Source organism: Miniopterus natalensis, chromosome 6, assembly GCF_054644295.1.
Source record: "Miniopterus natalensis isolate mMinNat1 chromosome 6, mMinNat1.hap1, whole genome shotgun sequence".
NCBI classification, from domain to species: domain Eukaryota; kingdom Metazoa; phylum Chordata; class Mammalia; order Chiroptera; family Miniopteridae; genus Miniopterus; species Miniopterus natalensis.
The window spans coordinates 55875085-55892342 of NC_142086.1; the positions used below are offsets into that span (position 1 = coordinate 55875085).

At 46.1% G+C, this 17258-nt stretch overlaps 1 pseudogene; it reads left to right on the plus strand.

Annotated features, from left to right (window-relative positions):
• Nucleotides 1–3803: 3803 nt before the first annotated feature.
• On the plus strand, nucleotides 3804–4222 carry LOC107527430 (translationally-controlled tumor protein-like; annotated as a pseudogene).
• The last annotated feature ends 13036 nt before the right edge of the window (nucleotides 4223–17258 follow it).

Consider the following 17258-nt stretch of genomic DNA (forward strand, 5'->3'; position numbering starts at 1 on the left):
GCAAGTAGCCTCAAGAAAAGTCAGGCATTGGGTCTGAAAAGACTGTAACAGTCCTCCTTCCTTGCTTCCTCTGCCTGAGGGAGCAATAAAAATAGGATAATTATTATTAACGTTGGTATCCCTTATACTTGTCTTAATGGTTTTTATACACAAATAGTCACTACTATGTGCTGAACAATGAAATAGATGCTCTGCATATGATTAGACCTATAAGGGGGAGGTCATTAGGTCCATATTACACATAAGTAAATTGATACTCAGTGAGATTAACTACTTTGACCAAGGTCACACAGTAAGATACAGAACCAGGATTTGCTTCCCTTGTCCCTTAATTGGCTCCTTTCTTGATGGGATACTGGGGCCCAGTTAGAACCAGAATGCAGGTCTCTGCCATTCAAAAGCACATGGTTTTCTCACCATGTGAGAGTAGAGGAGACTGGGGCAGGGGATTAAGCTGTGTGTTCCCTATGGAAAGTATGGTGAAGACCAGACTTACAGGGAATCCAATCTTATTCTGGGGTGGTGGAAACTCCATCAGAATAGTCTTGCTATGCTCCAGTGAGAACAGCCTTCCTCCTGTGCCTCACACCCTTCTCTCCCTCCCCCTCTATCTCTCTCTCTTCCTTAAGCTATGGGTGACTTTGAAGGTAGATGGAAACTCTGTCTATGGCGGGTGAGAACCTGGTCTTCCCCAGTGCAGAGGCCAGCCTGTGAGGGTATTTACACAGAGAAGTATGCAACAGAGGGGTTGGGTACAGGCCCTGCAAGGCTAGCAAATGGGGAGGGGGGGCACAAGGGAGTGGGTGAATAAAATGGCAATGCCAACCCTCAATCAGCTGCTCTCTGCAACCCCTGGATTTGCTTTCATGTTACATCTTTGAATTCTGGTTTCACTAATCATTATGCCTCTATATTCCCTTTAGAAACTGTTTGTAGAATTTGTTCAAGGAAAATAAGTTCTGCCCTTGGCCACCTCTTCACTTCTGCCCCTGGACCTAAGCCTTCAACCTCTCAGCTGTTGAGAAGGAAACCTGTCTTGGTATTATTCGTGGGTCCAGGACAACTCTGTTTGCACATATTTGTGTTCCTTCCAATTAAGGTGATTCATTAAACCTCTGGAGGAGCTCATTTTTATTCCTCGATAAGAACTTTTAAATAAATACATTCCGCCATGGAAAGAATCCTTTGACAGAGCACATGTACTAATTTTGGCTTGGGGCACATAGCTCTCAAGTTGTCAGCTGGGAACTTGCAGGAGAGACCTGGGCTGGTTTTTGTGCAAGGGAGGTGAGTAGGCTGAGCTGACCCCACTTGGTGGGGTACAGGGCCTCCCCCCAGCTCTAGTCTAGGGCCTGAGGACAAGCACCAACTTCCAAGGTCTCAGCAGGCCTTGCAGGCCCCATGGCCCAGAAGCAGAGTCTCTTTCTTTCTTTTGGGGGCCTGTTGTGGAATGTGGGCCTGTTGCCATGTTGCCAGCTGAAGTGCCCATTCTGAGTGACTAAGGAAGAATGTGTGTATGTGTCCCTGCCCCACCCACACCCCCTGCACCAGGTCTTCACAGAGGAGACACACAGCTACTGGAACCCACCTTGATGTAACTCGGCATGCTGAGCCTATTCCTGGTTCTGTCCCATAAGGATTGGGGGCTCCTTGCTGCTCCTCTCTGAGCCTCATGTCTTCAAATGGAAGGTATTTCTTGGGCTCCTACAATGTTACCAGATTTGCAGTTCTAAATCTTGCCAGCAACCCTAATCACCCCTTTTTTACTGGTGAGGAGATTGTTGTTCAGAGAGATTAACTTGACCAAGACCATAAAACTGGTAAGGGAACGATTCAGAAATGAATCTAAGATTCTAGGCTCAAAATTAAAACCACAATGAGATATCACCTCACACTTGCCAGAATGGCTACCATCAATAAATCAACAAACAAGTGCTGATGAGAGTGTGGAGAAAAGGGAACTTCAGTGCACTGTTGGTGGGAGTGCAGACTGGTGCAGCCACTGTGGAAAACAGTGTGTAGTTTCCTCAAAAAATTAAAAATGGAATTGCCTTTTGAGCCAGCAATCCCACTTCTGAGAATATATCCTAAGAAACCCGAAGCACCAATCAGAAAGAATATATGCACCCCTATGTTCATAGCAGTGTTACTTACAATAGCCAAGATCTGGAAACAGCCCAAGTGCCCATCAGTAGATGAGTGGATAAAAAACAGCTGTGGGACGTTACATAATGGAATACTATGTGGCTGTAAAAAAGAAGGATCTCTTACCTTTTGCAACAGCAGGGATGGACCTGAAGACTATTATGCTAAGTGAAATAAGCCAGTTAGAGAAAGACAAATACCATATTATCTCACTCATATGTGGAATGTAATGAACAAAATAAACTAACAAACAAAAATAGAACCAAAGGCATGGATATATGGAACAGGCTGACAGATGTCAGAAGGGAGACAACATATATGCATAACCCTTGGACACAGACAACATAGTGGTGATGGCCAGAGGGAGGAGTGGAGGGTAGGGACTGGGTGGAGTTGGGCAAAGGTGGACAAGGGTGGGGGAAATGAGGGACATCTGTAAGAGTGTCAACAATAGAAATAAAGTTTAAGAAGAAAAAAAAAAAAGGATTCTCTTGGCTCAGGATTCTCTTGAGACCTCAAAAGGAATCAGTGATTGGCGTACCCTGAACACAAGGTCCTGGGTTGCTGCTGCTGAAATAACAAATAGGGCTCAGAGGTTATAGTAGCAAGCTTCAGACTTTGAGGTCTGCTGGGAGCATCCAGAAGTAGGAAGGGGATACTACCCAGACTGTGGGAGGGTGGGCAGGCAGTAAATATACTGGGCTACAAAGACCCCTGTCACCAGTCTCAAGAGATAGGATTAAATTCTAATATAATGGGACTAGAATCTAAATCCCAGGTGCTGTCTGAGGGAGACAAGGCATGGAGGTGAAGTCTTATGTCTGTTAGGAAGCTTTGGATACAAGTAACAGAAAATCTGACTAACGATGGTTTAATCAAATAAGGGGTTATTTCTCCCACAAAACAAGAAGTTAGAGGTAGCTTATTGGTGGTATTGACTCAGCTGCTCAAATGGTGTTATCAAGGATTTTCTGTCTGGCCTTTTTGCCATTCTTGCTATGTTGGCTTTTTGTCCTCATGCTTGTCCAACCTATGATCTTAATGCAGCTGCTGCAGCTCCAGATATTACATCTGCATTGGAGGCAAGAAGGAGAGATGGTGCCGATGACATTTTCCTCTTTTATCAAGAAATCAAAAGCCTTTAACTTGCTATTTGAAAGATTTAATAAATAGGTTGAAAGTGTAGAGGAATGAAGGAAGGAAAGGAGGGATGGAGGGGGGAAAGGAGAGAGGAAAGAAAGAATGAAGGATGGGGGAGAGAGGGAGGGTGAAAGGATAGGAGGTGGGTAGGAAAGAAGGGAGGAATTCTTCTCAGAGCCTTCCCTAACATCTTTTTTAAGAAAATGGTGTTACATGGTCACTTTTAGCTGCAAAAGAAGCTGAGAAGCAGATTATCTGGCTTTTACCTTCTATGGTGAAAATATGACAAGAGAAAAAGAGATTAAGAATAGCTACTGACTTTTCCATCTGCTCCTCCCTCCCCCCAGCACTGCTCCAGCTGCACCTTCATCTCTCTGAGCTCTGGGCTCCTGCTAAGCCAGCACCACTGCATTCTCCTTCCAGCTGCTATCACGATCATCTACTGGGACATCATAACCCATGAGGAGACGTTCTCAGATATCTACAAGATTTGGGAGACTGCAGACAGACTGTGCCTGGAGTTATAGGGGAGGATGGTCAGTAGGACAGAGAGTAACACTGATGACTCCCTTACTGGTGGAAATGCCTCCACTGAAGGCCCAGAGGGCAAGCACAGTCCTCACTGGTGTTGATATTGTCATGAACCACCATTTGCAGGAAACCAGCTTCACAAAAGAAGCCTACAAGCAGTACATCAAAGATGACATGAAATTAATCAAAGGGAAACTTGAAGAACAGAGACCAGAAAGAGTAAAATCTTTTATTACAGGGGCTGCAAAACAAATCAAGCACATCCTTGCTAATTTCAAAAACTACCAGTTCTACTGCAGACAACACGAATCTATATGACATGGTGGCTCTGCTGGACTTCCGTGAGGATAGTGTGACCCCTATGACTCTCTTTAAGGATGGTTTAGAAATGGAAAAATGTTAACAAATTTGGAAATTTGGATCTACCACCTGTCATCATAATTGGCTGCTGCTTTTCATCCACACACCAAGTCTAGACAAATGGGGCTGATGGTATCTGGAGCTCTTCATTTACTTTGACCTTGATTTATTTGGAGCAGAGTCATTGTTTTCAAGAAAAAACATGTCATGTAGTTGTCTAAAAATAAAATGCATTTAAACTCAAAAAAGTGCGGGGGATGGCTACTCAGTTTACTTAGTTTGCCAACCAACAGAATCTGCCATAGAATTCTACATCTTGGCCATGCGATGACATTTCAGGGTTAGATCACAGAAGTCTGTCTTGGTCAATACACTTTTATACATGCTATTTCCTGGAATTGGGACTCCCCATCCCATTCCTATACCTCTCATATTTGCCTAACAAAGCCTTCAGTGTATTCTGGAACTATACTTTTAGAAGCAATTTGGCAACATGTTTCAAAAGCCATAAAAGTGTTCATAAATTTTGACCCAGTATTTCCACTTCTGAGAATTTATTTGTTCCAAAGAAATAACCCAAAAGGAACAAAAACCTGCATGTTCAAGGATGTTCATTACAGCTTTAGAAATAAGAAACAACCAAAAAAATCTAACAATAGGGGAATGGGTAATTAAATCATAGTACACTCACTGGATGGCATATTGCACAGCCATTAAAAGTGATCGTTATAAATTTCACTTAGTAATGTGAAAAAGAGCTGTGATGCAATGTTATATTAAAAAACAAAACATATGATCAAATTCATCATTTGGACTGCATACTTGTCTTACTCTGCTCTCGCTGCCATAACAAAATACCATAGACTAGGTGGCTGAAACAACTGAAATTTATTTCTCACAGTTCAGGAGACTAAAAGTCCAAGATCAAAGTGCCAGCAGGGCCTGTGCCAAGTGGGAGCTCTCTCTTTGTGTTGCAGAAAGCCAGCTCTACACTATGTTCTCACACGGCCCTTCCTAGGTGTGTGCACACAGAAAGAAGGAGAGGAAGTTCTGGTGTCTCTTCCTCTTCTTATAAGGGCACTAATCCCACCATGAGCACCCCACCCCCATGACCTTATCTATACCTAATTATCCCCCAAAGGATCCATTTTCCAAATACCATCACATTCAGGTTAGGGCTTCAACGTGAATTTTGGTGGAACACAATTCAGTCCATAGCAATACTTCAATGTTATGTGTCTCTTATGGACAGAGCCTGGAAGGGAATTCACAGAAGTTATTGACTTAGGTTGGAATTATGGGTGATGTTTTTTTCTCTCTGTTATTCAACATTTCTATAATAGTGTTAAGTAGTTTTTAACATAATTGGGGGATCAGAGAAGAGTTAGAATAAAAATGATTCATCTTTCAAGCCTCGGTTCAAATTCCTATGTGGTTTTTAGAATCACATCTTTTCTGAAGTTCTTATTTTACTGGAACATGTGCTTTTCTGTGGTTAAAGCCATGAACAATTCCCCTTTGTTCCTGACCCATGATAGACCAGTGGCACAAGAACCCAAGTCAAGAACCCAGGCTGGGAGTCTAGTGGGGTGGAGGTATTAAAGAGTGGGGGATGTGTGCAATCAAAAACCAGGTATGAGATCTAAGCAACAGGTCCAGGGCCACCAGCAGGTGCAAGGCTTGAAAACTAAGGGCATAAATTGCTGAGCATTGAGTTAGAGCTGGTTTTTCTCATTATTTTAAATTTATTATTTTAAATAGTTTAGATAAAGCCCACCTTGACTCCTGCACAATCACACTCCTCTCTCCAGGGATGGTCAGTTTAGTATGTATCCTTCCAGAATATTCTTCCTCATGCAAAAGTTTCAAAGAGTGAACCCGTGTTTACATAAATAGAGCCAGATTGTAGAGAGATTGCTTCTCTCTCATAAGGAGACCTTTTCACTTCAGGATGCAAAGGTCTACCTCATTTGTTTAGACCTCAGAAAACCATTACTAATGTGAATATTCAAAAATGTATATAACCCTTTCTCTATTAATGAACATTTGGTTTGTTTCTGATTGTTCAATTTTCTGGCACTTCCGCCAGGCCCCCGGGGGTCAGGCATCTGTGCACTTGGAGCACTTCTCCAGGAAGAGATGTGGAATGGCTGTGAAGGGTTTGGGCATTTTACATTTTCATAGGCACTGCCAGATCACGCTTGTACAAACTCCGTGATGAATTCCATACTTACCAACAGTGAAAAGGTGTTTGTTGCCCTCAGTGCTGTTTGGCTTGAATTTCCTTGATGACTAGTGAGGCTGAGCTTGTTGTCATATGTTTATTGGTCATGTGCAGTTCCACTGGGGTGAACTGTCTGTTCTGAACTGTCACTCATTTCTTCTTTTAGGTGGTTTGTCTTTTACTTATTATTTGTAGGAATTCATTATGTAATCCTGAATATTAATCCTTTTCAATTGTTTATGTTGCAAATACTTTCTTCCAGTCTGTCATTTGTCTTTTAACAGTGTTCATGGTGTTTTTTTGTTATGCGACAGTTTTAGATTTGGACATAATCAAATCTAGTAATTTTTTTCTTTATGATTTTTATGTTTTATGTCTTGCTAAAGAAAGCCTTTCCTACCCCAGGGTTATAAACAAATTCGCCTATATTTTCTTTTAATAGTTTTATAGCTTTGGTTTTTTTACATTTAGCTCTCTAATCCATCTGGAACTTATTTAGTGAATAGTATGAAGCAGGAATCAGCTTTATGTTCTTTTCACACGAATAGCCAATTGTCTCTACGATATATTTTAATGAGTTCATTCTTTCCCTAATGCTTTTATTTATTTTTATTTTTTAATTTTTATTTTTTTAAAATATATCTTTATTGATTTCAGACAGAGGAAAGGAGAGGGAGAGAGAGACAGAAACATCAATGATGAGAGAGTCATTGATCGAGCCCACAACCCGGGCATGTGCCCTGACTGGGAATCGAAGCCCGATCGCCTGGATCCTAGGTCGACGCTCAACTGCTGAGCCACGCCCGGGCTCCCTACTGCTTTTAAATGCTACTTCATCCTGTACAGAGCTCCTCTGTATAGGAACCTTTTAAACTCTCTGTTCCATGACATTGATGCACATGTCTTGTCCCATGCGAGCACAAGGCCATTTTAATTAGCACAGCTTGGTGATGTTTTCTTATCTGATGGAGCAAGTCTTCCCTCAGTGTACTTATTTTTCATATATTTCTTGACTAATCTGACAAGTTATTCTCCCCTTAGTTTTAGAATTGGCTTGTTAAAGTTAGGTTGAGGATTAGGGTTAGGGAGATGCTTAGAGTTAGGATTAGACCTAGGCTTAGGGTTAGGTTGAGGCATAGGGTTAGGGAGATGGTTAGGGTTAGGATAAGACCTAGGGTTAGGGTTAGGTTGAGGCATAGGGTTAGGGAGATGGTTAGGGTTAGGATTGGACCTACGGTTAGGGTTAAGTTGAGGGTTAGGGTTAGGGAGATAGTTCTGATTATGATTAGACCTAGGGATAGGGTTAGGTTGAGGGTTAGGGTTAGGGAGATGGTTCTGGTTAGGATTATACCTAGGGTTAGGGTTAGGTTGAGAGTTAGACTTAAGGAGATGCTTCCGGTTAGGATTAGACCTAGGGTTTGGGTTTGATTGCCGGGTTAGGGTTAGGGAGATGGTTAGGGGTAAGATTAGACCTAGGGTTAGAGTTAAGTTGAGGGTTAGAATTAGGGAGAGGTTTCTGGTTAGGATTAGACCTAGGGTTAGGGTTAGGTTGAGAGTAAGGGTTAGGGAGATGATTCTGGTTAGAATTAGACCTAGGGATAGGCTTAGGTTGAGGGTTAGGGTTAGGGAGATGGTTCTGGTTAGGATTAAACCTAGGGTTAGGGTTAGGGTTAGGTTGAGGTTTAGGATTAGGGAGATGGTTCTGGTTAGGATTAGACCTAGGGTGAGGGGTAAGTTGAGAGTTAGAGTTAGGGACATGGTTAGGTACAATTAGACCTGAGATTAGGGTTAGGTAGAGAGTTAGGTTTAGGGAGATGGTTAGGGGTAGGATTAGACCTAGGGTTAGGGTTAGGTTGAGGGTTAGTGTTACGGAGAGGGTTAGGGGTAGGATGAGACCTAGGGTTAGAGTTTTGTTGAGGGTTATGGTTATGGAGAGGGATAGGGGTAGGATTATACCTAGGATTAGGATTAAGCTGAAGGTTAGGGTTAGGGAGAGGGCTAGGGGTAGGATTAGACCCAGGGTTAGGGTTATTTTCAAGGTTAGTGTTAGGGAGAGGGTTAGGGGTACGATGAGACCTAGGTTAGAGTTTGGTTGAGGGTTAGGGTTAGGGAGAGGGTTAGGGGTAGGATGAGACCTATGCTTAAGTTGAGGTTGAAGGTTAGGGTTAGGGAGAGTGTTAGAGATAGGATTAGACCTAGGGTAAGGGTTATTTTGAAGGTTAGTGTTAGGGAGAAGGTTAGGAGTAGGATGAGACATAGGGATAAAGTTTCTTTGAGGGTTAAGGTTAGGGGTAGGATTAGACCTGGCTTTAGAGTTAGGTGGAGGGTTAGGGTTAGGGAGACAGTTAAGGTTAGGATTAGACCTAGTGTTATGGTTAGGTTGAGGGTTAGGGTTAGGGAGATGGTTCGGGTTATGATTAGACCTATGGTTAGTTTAAGGTTGAGGATAAGACTTAAGGAGATGCTTCTGGTAAGGATTAGACCTAGGGGTTAGGGTTAGGTTGAAGGTTAGGGTTAGGGAGATGGTTAGGGGTAGGATTAGACCTACGGTTAGGGGTAGGTTGAGGGTTGGGGTTAGGGAGATGGTACTGCTTAGGATTAACCTAGGCTTAGGGTTAGTTTGAGGGTTAGACTTAGGGAGATGCTTCTGGTTAGGATAAGATCTATGGTTTGGGTTACGTTTAGGGTTAGGGTTATTGAGATGGTTAGGGGTAGGATTAGACCTAGTGTTAGTGTTAAGTTGAGGGTTAGAATTAGGGAGAGGTTTCTGGTTTGGATTAGACCTAGGGTTAGGGTTAGGTTGAGAGTAAGGGTTAAGGAGATGCTTCTGGTTAGGATTAAACCTAGGCTTAGGGCTGGGTTGAGGCTTAGAATTAGGGAGAGGGTTCTGGTTAGGATTAGACCTACTGTTAGAGATAGGTTGAGGGTTGCGGTTAGGGAGATTGTTAGGAGTAGGATTAAATTTGGGATTAGGGTTAGGTAAAGAGTTAGGTTTTGGGAGACTGTAAGGACAGGATTTGACCTACCTTAAGTGTTAGGTTGAGGGTTAGAATTAGGGAGATTGTTTTGGTTAGGATTAGTCCTAGGGTTAGGGTTATGTTGAGAGCTACAGTTACGAGGATGGTTAGGGTTTGCATTGGACCTAGGGTTATGGATAAGTTGAGGGATAGGTTTAGGAGAACAGTTAGGATTAGGACTGGACCCAGGCTTAGGGTTATGTTGAGGGGGAGGGTTAGGCGGATAGTTAGTGTTAGGATTCGAGCTAAGATTGGGGTTATGAAGAGGATTCGGTTTAGTAGGATGGTTGGGGTAAGGATAAGACCTAGGGTTAGGGTTATGTTGAGGGCTAGGGTTAGAGAGACGGTTCGGGTTAGGATTGGACCTAGGATTAGGGTTATGTTGAGGGCTAGGGTTAGAGAGACGGTTCGGGTTAGGATTGCAACTAGGGTTTGGGTTATGTTGAGGGCCATGGTTAGAGAGACGGTTCGGGTTAGGATTGGACCTAGGGTTAGGGTTACGTTGAGAGCTAGGGTTAGAGAGACGGTTCAGGTTAGGATTGGACCTAAGGTTAGGGTTATGTTGAGGGCCATGGTTAGAGAGATGGTTCGGGTTAGGATTGGACCTAGGGTTAGGGTTATGTTGAGGGCTAGGGTTAGAGAGACGGTTCGGGTTAGGATTGGACCTAGGGTTAAGGTTATGTTGAGGGCTAGGGTTAGAGAGACGGTTCGGGTTAGGATTGGACCTAGGGTTAGGGTGATGTTGAGGGCTAGGGTTAGAGAGGAGGTTCGCGTTAGGATTGGACCTAGGCTTAGGGTTATGTTGAGGGCTAGGGTTCGAGAGACGGTTCGGGTTACGATTGGACCTAGGGTGGGTTATGTTGAGGGCTAGGGTTAGAGAGACGGTTCGGGTTACGATTGGACCTAGGGTTAGGGTTATGTTGAGGGCCAGGGTTAGAGAGATGGTTCGGGTTAGAATTGGACCTAGGGTTAGGGTTATGTTGAGGGCTAGGGTAAGAGAGGCGGTTCGGGTTAGGACTGGACCTAGGGTTAGGGTTATGTTGAGGGCTAGGGTTCGAGAGACGGTTCGGGTTAGGATTGGACCTAGGGTTAGGGTTATCTTGAGGGCTAGGGTTAGAGTGACGGTTCGGGTTAGGATTGGACCTAGGGTTAGGGTTATGTTGAGGGGTAGGGTAAGAGAGACGGTTCGGGTTAGGATTGGACCTAGGGTTAGGGTTATGTTGACGGCTAGGGTTAGAGAGACGGTTCGGGTTAGGATTGGACCTAGGGTTAGGGTTATGTTGAGGGCCATGGTTAGAGAGATGATTCGGGTTAGGATTGGACCTAGGGTTAGGGGTATGTTGAGGGCAAGGGTTAGAGAGATGGTTAGGGTTAGGATTGGACCTAGGGTTAGGGTTATGTTGAGGGCTAGGGTTAGAGAGGCGGTTCAAGTTAGGATTGGACCTAGGGTTAGGGTTATATTGAGGGCTAGGGTTAGAGAGACGGTTCGGGTTAGGATTGGACATAGGGTTAGGGTTATGTTGAGGGCTAGGATTAGAGAGACGGTTCGGGTTAGGATTGGACCTAGGGTTAGGGTTATGTTGAGGGCTAGGGTTAGAGAGACGGTTCGGGTTAGGATTGGACCTAGGGTTAGGGTTATGTTGAGGTCCATGGTTAGAGAGACGGTTCAGGTTAGGATTGGACCTAGTGTTAGGGTTACGTTGAGGGCTAGGGTTAGAGAGACGGTTCGGGTTAGGATTGGACCTAGGGTTAGGGTTATGTTGAGGGCCACGGTTAGAGAGACGGTTCGGGTTAGGATTGGACCTAGGGTTAGGGTTACGTAGAGGGCCACGGTTAGAGAGACGGTTCGGGTTAGGATTGGACCTAGGGTTAGGGTTATGTTGAGGGCTAGGGTTAGAGAGACGGTTCGCGTTAGGATTGGACCTCGGGTTAGGATTATGTTGAGGGCCATGGTTACAGAGATGGTTGGGGTTAGGATTGGACCTAGGGTTAGGGTTATGTTGAAGGCCATGGTTAGAGAGACGGTTCGGGTTAGGATTGGACCTAGGGTTAGGGTTATGTTGAGGGCTAGGGTTAGAGAGACGGTTCGGGTTAGGATTGGACCTAAGGTTAGGGTTATGTTGAGGGCTAGGGTAAGAGAGACGGTTCGTGTTAGGATTGGACCTAGGGTTACTGTTATGTTGAGGGCTAGGGTTAGAGAGACGGTTCGGGTTAGCATTGGACCTAGGGTTAGGGTTATGTTGAGGACTAGGGTTAGAGAGACGGTTCGGGTTAGGATTGGACCTAGGGTTAGGGTTATGTTGAGGGCTAGGGTTAGAGAGACGTTTCGGGTTAGGATTGGACCTAGGGTTAGGGTTATGTTGAGGGCTAGGGTTAAAGAGACGGTTCGGGTTAGGATTGGACCTAAGGTTAGGGTTATGTTGAGGGTCATGGTTAGAGAGACGGTTCGGGTTAGGATTGGACCTAGGGTTAGGGTTATGTTTAGGGCTAGGGTTAGAGAGACGATTCAGGTTAGGATTGGACCTAGGGTTAGGGTTATGTTGAGGGCTAGGGTTAGAGAGACGGTTCAGGTTAGGATTGGACGTAGGGTTAGGATTATGTTGAGGGCCATGGTTAGAGAGACGGTTCGGGTTACGATTGGACCTAGGGTTAGGGTTACGTTGAGGGCTAGGGTTAGAGTTACGCTTCGGGTTAGGATTGGATCTAGGGTTAGGGTTATGTTGAGGGCTAGGGTTAGAGAGACAATTCGGGTTAGGATTGGATCTAGGGTTAGGGTTAAGTTGAGGGCCAATGTTTAGGGAGATGGTTCGGGTTACGATTGGACCTAGGGTTAGGGTTATGTTGAGGGCCATGGTTAGAGAGACGGTTCGTGTTAGGATTGGACCTAGGGTTAGGGTTATGTTGAGGGCTAGGGTTAGAGAGACGGTTCGGGTTAGGATTGGACCTAGGGTTAGGGTTATGTTGAGGGCCACGGTTAGAGAGACGGTTCGGGTTAGGATTGGACCTAGGGTTAGGGTTACGTTGAGGGCCACGGTTAGAGGGACGGTTCGGGTTAGGATTGGACCTAGGGTTAGGGTTATGTTGAGGGCTAGGGTTAGAGAGACGGTTCGCGTTAGGATTGGACCTAGGGTTAGGATTATGTTGAGGGCCATGTTTACAGAGATGGTTCGGGTTAGGATTGGACCTAGGGTTAGGGTTATGTTGAAGGCCATGGTTAGAGAGACGGTTCGGGTTAGGATTGGACCTAGGGTTAGGGTTATGTTTAGGGCTAGGGTTAGAGAGACGATTCAGGTTAGGATTGGACCTAGGGTTAGGGTTATGTTGAGGGCTAGGGTTAGAGAGACGGTTCAGGTTAGGATTGGACGTAGGGTTAGGATTATGTTGAGGGCCATGGTTAGAGAGACGGTTCGGGTTACGATTGGACCTAGGGTTAGGGTTACGTTGAGGGCTAGGGTTAGAGTTACGCTTCGGGTTAGGATTGGATCTAGGGTTAGGGTTATGTTGAGGGCTAGGGTTAGAGAGACAATTCGGGTTAGGATTGGATCTAGGGTTAGGGTTAAGTTGAGGGCCAATGTTTAGGGAGATGGTTCGGGTTACGATTGGACCTAGGGTTAGGGTTATGTTGAGGGCCATGGTTAGAGAGACGGTTCGTGTTAGGATTGGACCTAGGGTTAGGGTTATGTTGAGGGCTAGGGTTAGAGAGACGGTTAGGGTTAGGATTGGACCTAGGGTTAGGGTTATGTTGAGGGCCACGGTTAGAGAGACGGTTCGGGTTAGGATTGGACCTAGGGTTAGGGTTACGTTGAGGGCCACGGTTAGAGGGACGGTTCGGGTTAGGATTGGACCTAGGGTTAGGGTTATGTTGAGGGCTAGGGTTAGAGAGACGGTTCGCGTTAGGATTGGACCTAGGGTTAGGATTATGTTGAGGGCCATGTTTACAGAGATGGTTCGGGTTAGGATTAGACCTAGGGTTAGGGTTATGTTGAAGGCCATGGTTAGAGAGACGGTTCGGGTTAGGATTGGACCTAGGGTTAGGGTTATGTTTAGGGCTAGGGTTAGAGAGACGATTCAGGTTAGGATTGGACCTAGGGTTAGGGTTATGTTGAGGGCTAGGGTTAGAGAGACGGTTCAGGTTAGGATTGGACGTAGGGTTAGGATTATGTTGAGGGCCATGGTTAGAGAGACGGTTCGGGTTACGATTGGACCTAGGGTTAGGGTTACGTTGAGGGCTAGGGTTAGAGTTACGCTTCGGGTTAGGATTGGATCTAGGGTTAGGGTTATGTTGAGGGCTAGGGTTAGAGAGACAATTCGGGTTAGGATTGGATCTAGGGTTAGGGTTAAGTTGAGGGCCAATGTTTAGGGAGATGGTTCGGGTTACGATTGGACCTAGGGTTAGGGTTATGTTGAGGGCCATGGTTAGAGAGACGGTTCGTGTTAGGATTGGACCTAGGGTTAGGGTTATGTTGAGGGCTAGGGTTAGAGAGACGGTTCGGGTTAGGATTGGACCTAGGGTTAGGGTTATGTTGAGGGCCATGGTTCGAGAGACGGTTCGGGTTAGGATTGGACCTAGGGTTAGGGTTATGTTGAGGGCTAGGGTTAGAGAGACGGTTCGGGTTAGGATTGGACCTTGGGTTAGGGTTATGTTGAGGGCCTTGGTTAGAGAGACGGTTCGGGTTCCGATTAGACCTAGGGTTAGGGTTATGTTGAGGGCTAGGGTTAGAGAGACGGTTCGGGTTAGGATTGGACCTAGGGTTAGGGTTATGTTGAGGGCTAGGGTTAGAGAGACGGTTCGCGTTAGGATTGGACCTAGGGTTAGGATTATGTTGAGGGCCATGTTTACAGAGATGGTTCGGGTTAGGATTGGACCTAGGGTTAGGGTTATGTTGAAGGCCATGGTTAGAGAGACGGTTCGGGTTAGGATTGGACCTAGGGTTAGGGTTATGTTTAGGGCTAGGGTTAGAGAGACGATTCAGGTTAGGATTGGACCTAGGGTTAGGGTTATGTTGAGGGCTAGGGTTAGAGAGACGGTAGGTTAGGATTGGACGTAGGGTTAGGATTATGTTGAGGGCCATGGTTAGAGAGACGGTTCGGGTTACGATTGGACCTAGGGTTAGGGTTACGTTGAGGGCTAGGGTTAGAGTTACGCTTCGGGTTAGGATTGGATCTAGGGTTAGGGTTATGTTGAGGGCTAGGGTTAGAGAGACAATTCGGGTTAGGATTGGATCTAGGGTTAGGGTTAAGTTGAGGGCCAATGTTTAGGGAGATGGTTCGGGTTACGATTGGACCTAGGGTTAGGGTTATGTTGAGGGCCATGGTTAGAGAGACGGTTCGTGTTAGGATTGGACCTAGGGTTAGGGTTATGTTGAGGGCTAGGGTTAGAGAGACGGTTAGGGTTAGGATTGGACCTAGGGTTAGGGTTATGTTGAGGGCCACGGTTAGAGAGACGGTTCGGGTTAGGATTGGACCTAGGGTTAGGGTTACGTTGAGGGCCACGGTTAGAGGGACGGTTCGGGTTAGGATTGGACCTAGGGTTAGGGTTATGTTGAGGGCTAGGGTTAGAGAGACGGTTCGCGTTAGGATTGGACCTAGGGTTAGGATTATGTTGAGGGCCATGTTTACAGAGATGGTTCGGGTTAGGATTGGACCTAGGGTTAGGGTTATGTTGAAGGCCATGGTTAGAGAGACGGTTCGGGTTAGGATTGGACCTAGGGTTAGGGTTATGTTTAGGGCTAGGGTTAGAGAGACGATTCAGGTTAGGATTGGACCTAGGGTTAGGGTTATGTTGAGGGCTAGGGTTAGAGAGACGGTTCAGGTTAGGATTGGACGTAGGGTTAGGATTATGTTGAGGGCCATGGTTAGAGAGACGGTTCGGGTTACGATTGGACCTAGGGTTAGGGTTACGTTGAGGGCTAGGGTTAGAGTTACGCTTCGGGTTAGGATTGGATCTAGGGTTAGGGTTATGTTGAGGGCTAGGGTTAGAGAGACAATTCGGGTTAGGATTGGATCTAGGGTTAGGGTTAAGTTGAGGGCCAATGTTTAGGGAGATGGTTCGGGTTACGATTGGACCTAGGGTTAGGGTTATGTTGAGGGCCATGGTTAGAGAGACGGTTCGTGTTAGGATTGGACCTAGGGTTAGGGTTATGTTGAGGGCTAGGGTTAGAGAGACGGTTCGGGTTAGGATTGGACCTAGGGTTAGGGTTATGTTGAGGGCCATGGTTCGAGAGACGGTTCGGGTTAGGATTGGACCTAGGGTTAGGGTTATGTTGAGGGCTAGGGTTAGAGAGACGGTTCGGGTTAGGATTGGACCTTGGGTTAGGGTTATGTTGAGGGCCTTGGTTAGAGAGACGGTTCGGGTTCCGATTAGACCTAGGGTTAGGGTTATGTTGAGGGCTAGGGTTAGAGAGACGGTTCGGGTTAGGATTGGACCTAGGGTTAGGGTTATGGTGAGGGCTAGGCTTAGAGAGACGGTTCGGGTTAGGATTGGACCTAGGGTTAGGATTATGTTGAGGGCCATGGTTACAGAGATGGTTCGGGTTAGGATTGGACCTAGGGTTAGGGTTATGTTGAAGGCCATGGTTAGAGAGACGGTTCTGGTTAGGATTGGACCTAGGGTTAGGGTTATGTTGAGGGCTACGGTTAGAGAGACGGTTCGGGTTAGGATTGGACCTAGGGTTAGGGTTATGTTGAGGGCCACGGTTAGAGAGACTGTTCGGGTTAGGATTGGACCTAGGGTTAGGGTTATGTTGAGAGCTAGGGTTAGAGAGACGGTTCGGGTTATGATTGGAACTAGGGTTAGGGTTATGTTGAGGGCTAGGGTTAGAGAGACGGTTCAGGTTAGGATTGGACGTAGGGTTAGGATTATGTTGAGGGCCATGGTTAGAGAGACGGTTCGGGTTACGATTGGACCTAGGGTTAGGGTTACGTTGAGGGCTAGGGTTAGAGTTACGCTTCGGGTTAGGATTGGATCTAGGGTTAGGGTTATGTTGAGGGCTAGGGTTAGAGAGACAATTCGGGTTAGGATTGGATCTAGGGTTAGGGTTAAGTTGAGGGCCAATGTTTAGGGAGATGGTTCGGGTTACGATTGGACCTAGGGTTAGGGTTATGTTGAGGGCCATGGTTAGAGAGACGGTTCGTGTTAGGATTGGACCTAGGGTTAGGGTTATGTTGAGGGCTAGGGTTAGAGAGACGGTTCGGGTTAGGATTGGACCTAGGGTTAGGGTTATGTTGAGGGCCATGGTTCGAGAGACGGTTCGGGTTAGGATTGGACCTAGGGTTAGGGTTATGTTGAGGGCTAGGGTTAGAGAGACGGTTCGGGTTAGGATTGGACCTTGGGTTAGGGTTATGTTGAGGGCCTTGGTTAGAGAGACGGTTCGGGTTCCGATTAGACCTAGGGTTAGGGTTATGTTGAGGGCTAGGGTTAGAGAGACGGTTCGGGTTAGGATTGGACCTAGGGTTAGGGTTGTGTTGAGGGCTAGGGTTAGAGACGGTTCGGGTTGCGATTGGACCTAGGGTTAGGGTTATGTTGAGGGCTAGGGTTAGAGAGACGGTTCGCGTTAGGATTGGACCTAGGGTTAGGATTATGTTGAGGGCCAAGGTTACAGAGATGGTTCGGGTTAGGATTGGACCTAGGGTTAGGGTTATGTTGAAGGCCATGGTTAGAGAGACGGTTCGGGTTAGGATTGGACCTAGGGTTAGGGTTATGTTGAGGGCTAGGGTTAGAGAGACGGTTCAAGTTAGGATTGGACCTAGGGTTAGGGTTATGTTGAAGGCCATGGTTAGAGAGACGTTTCGGGTGAGGATTGGACCTAGGGTTAGGGTTATGTTGAGGGCTAGGGTTAGAG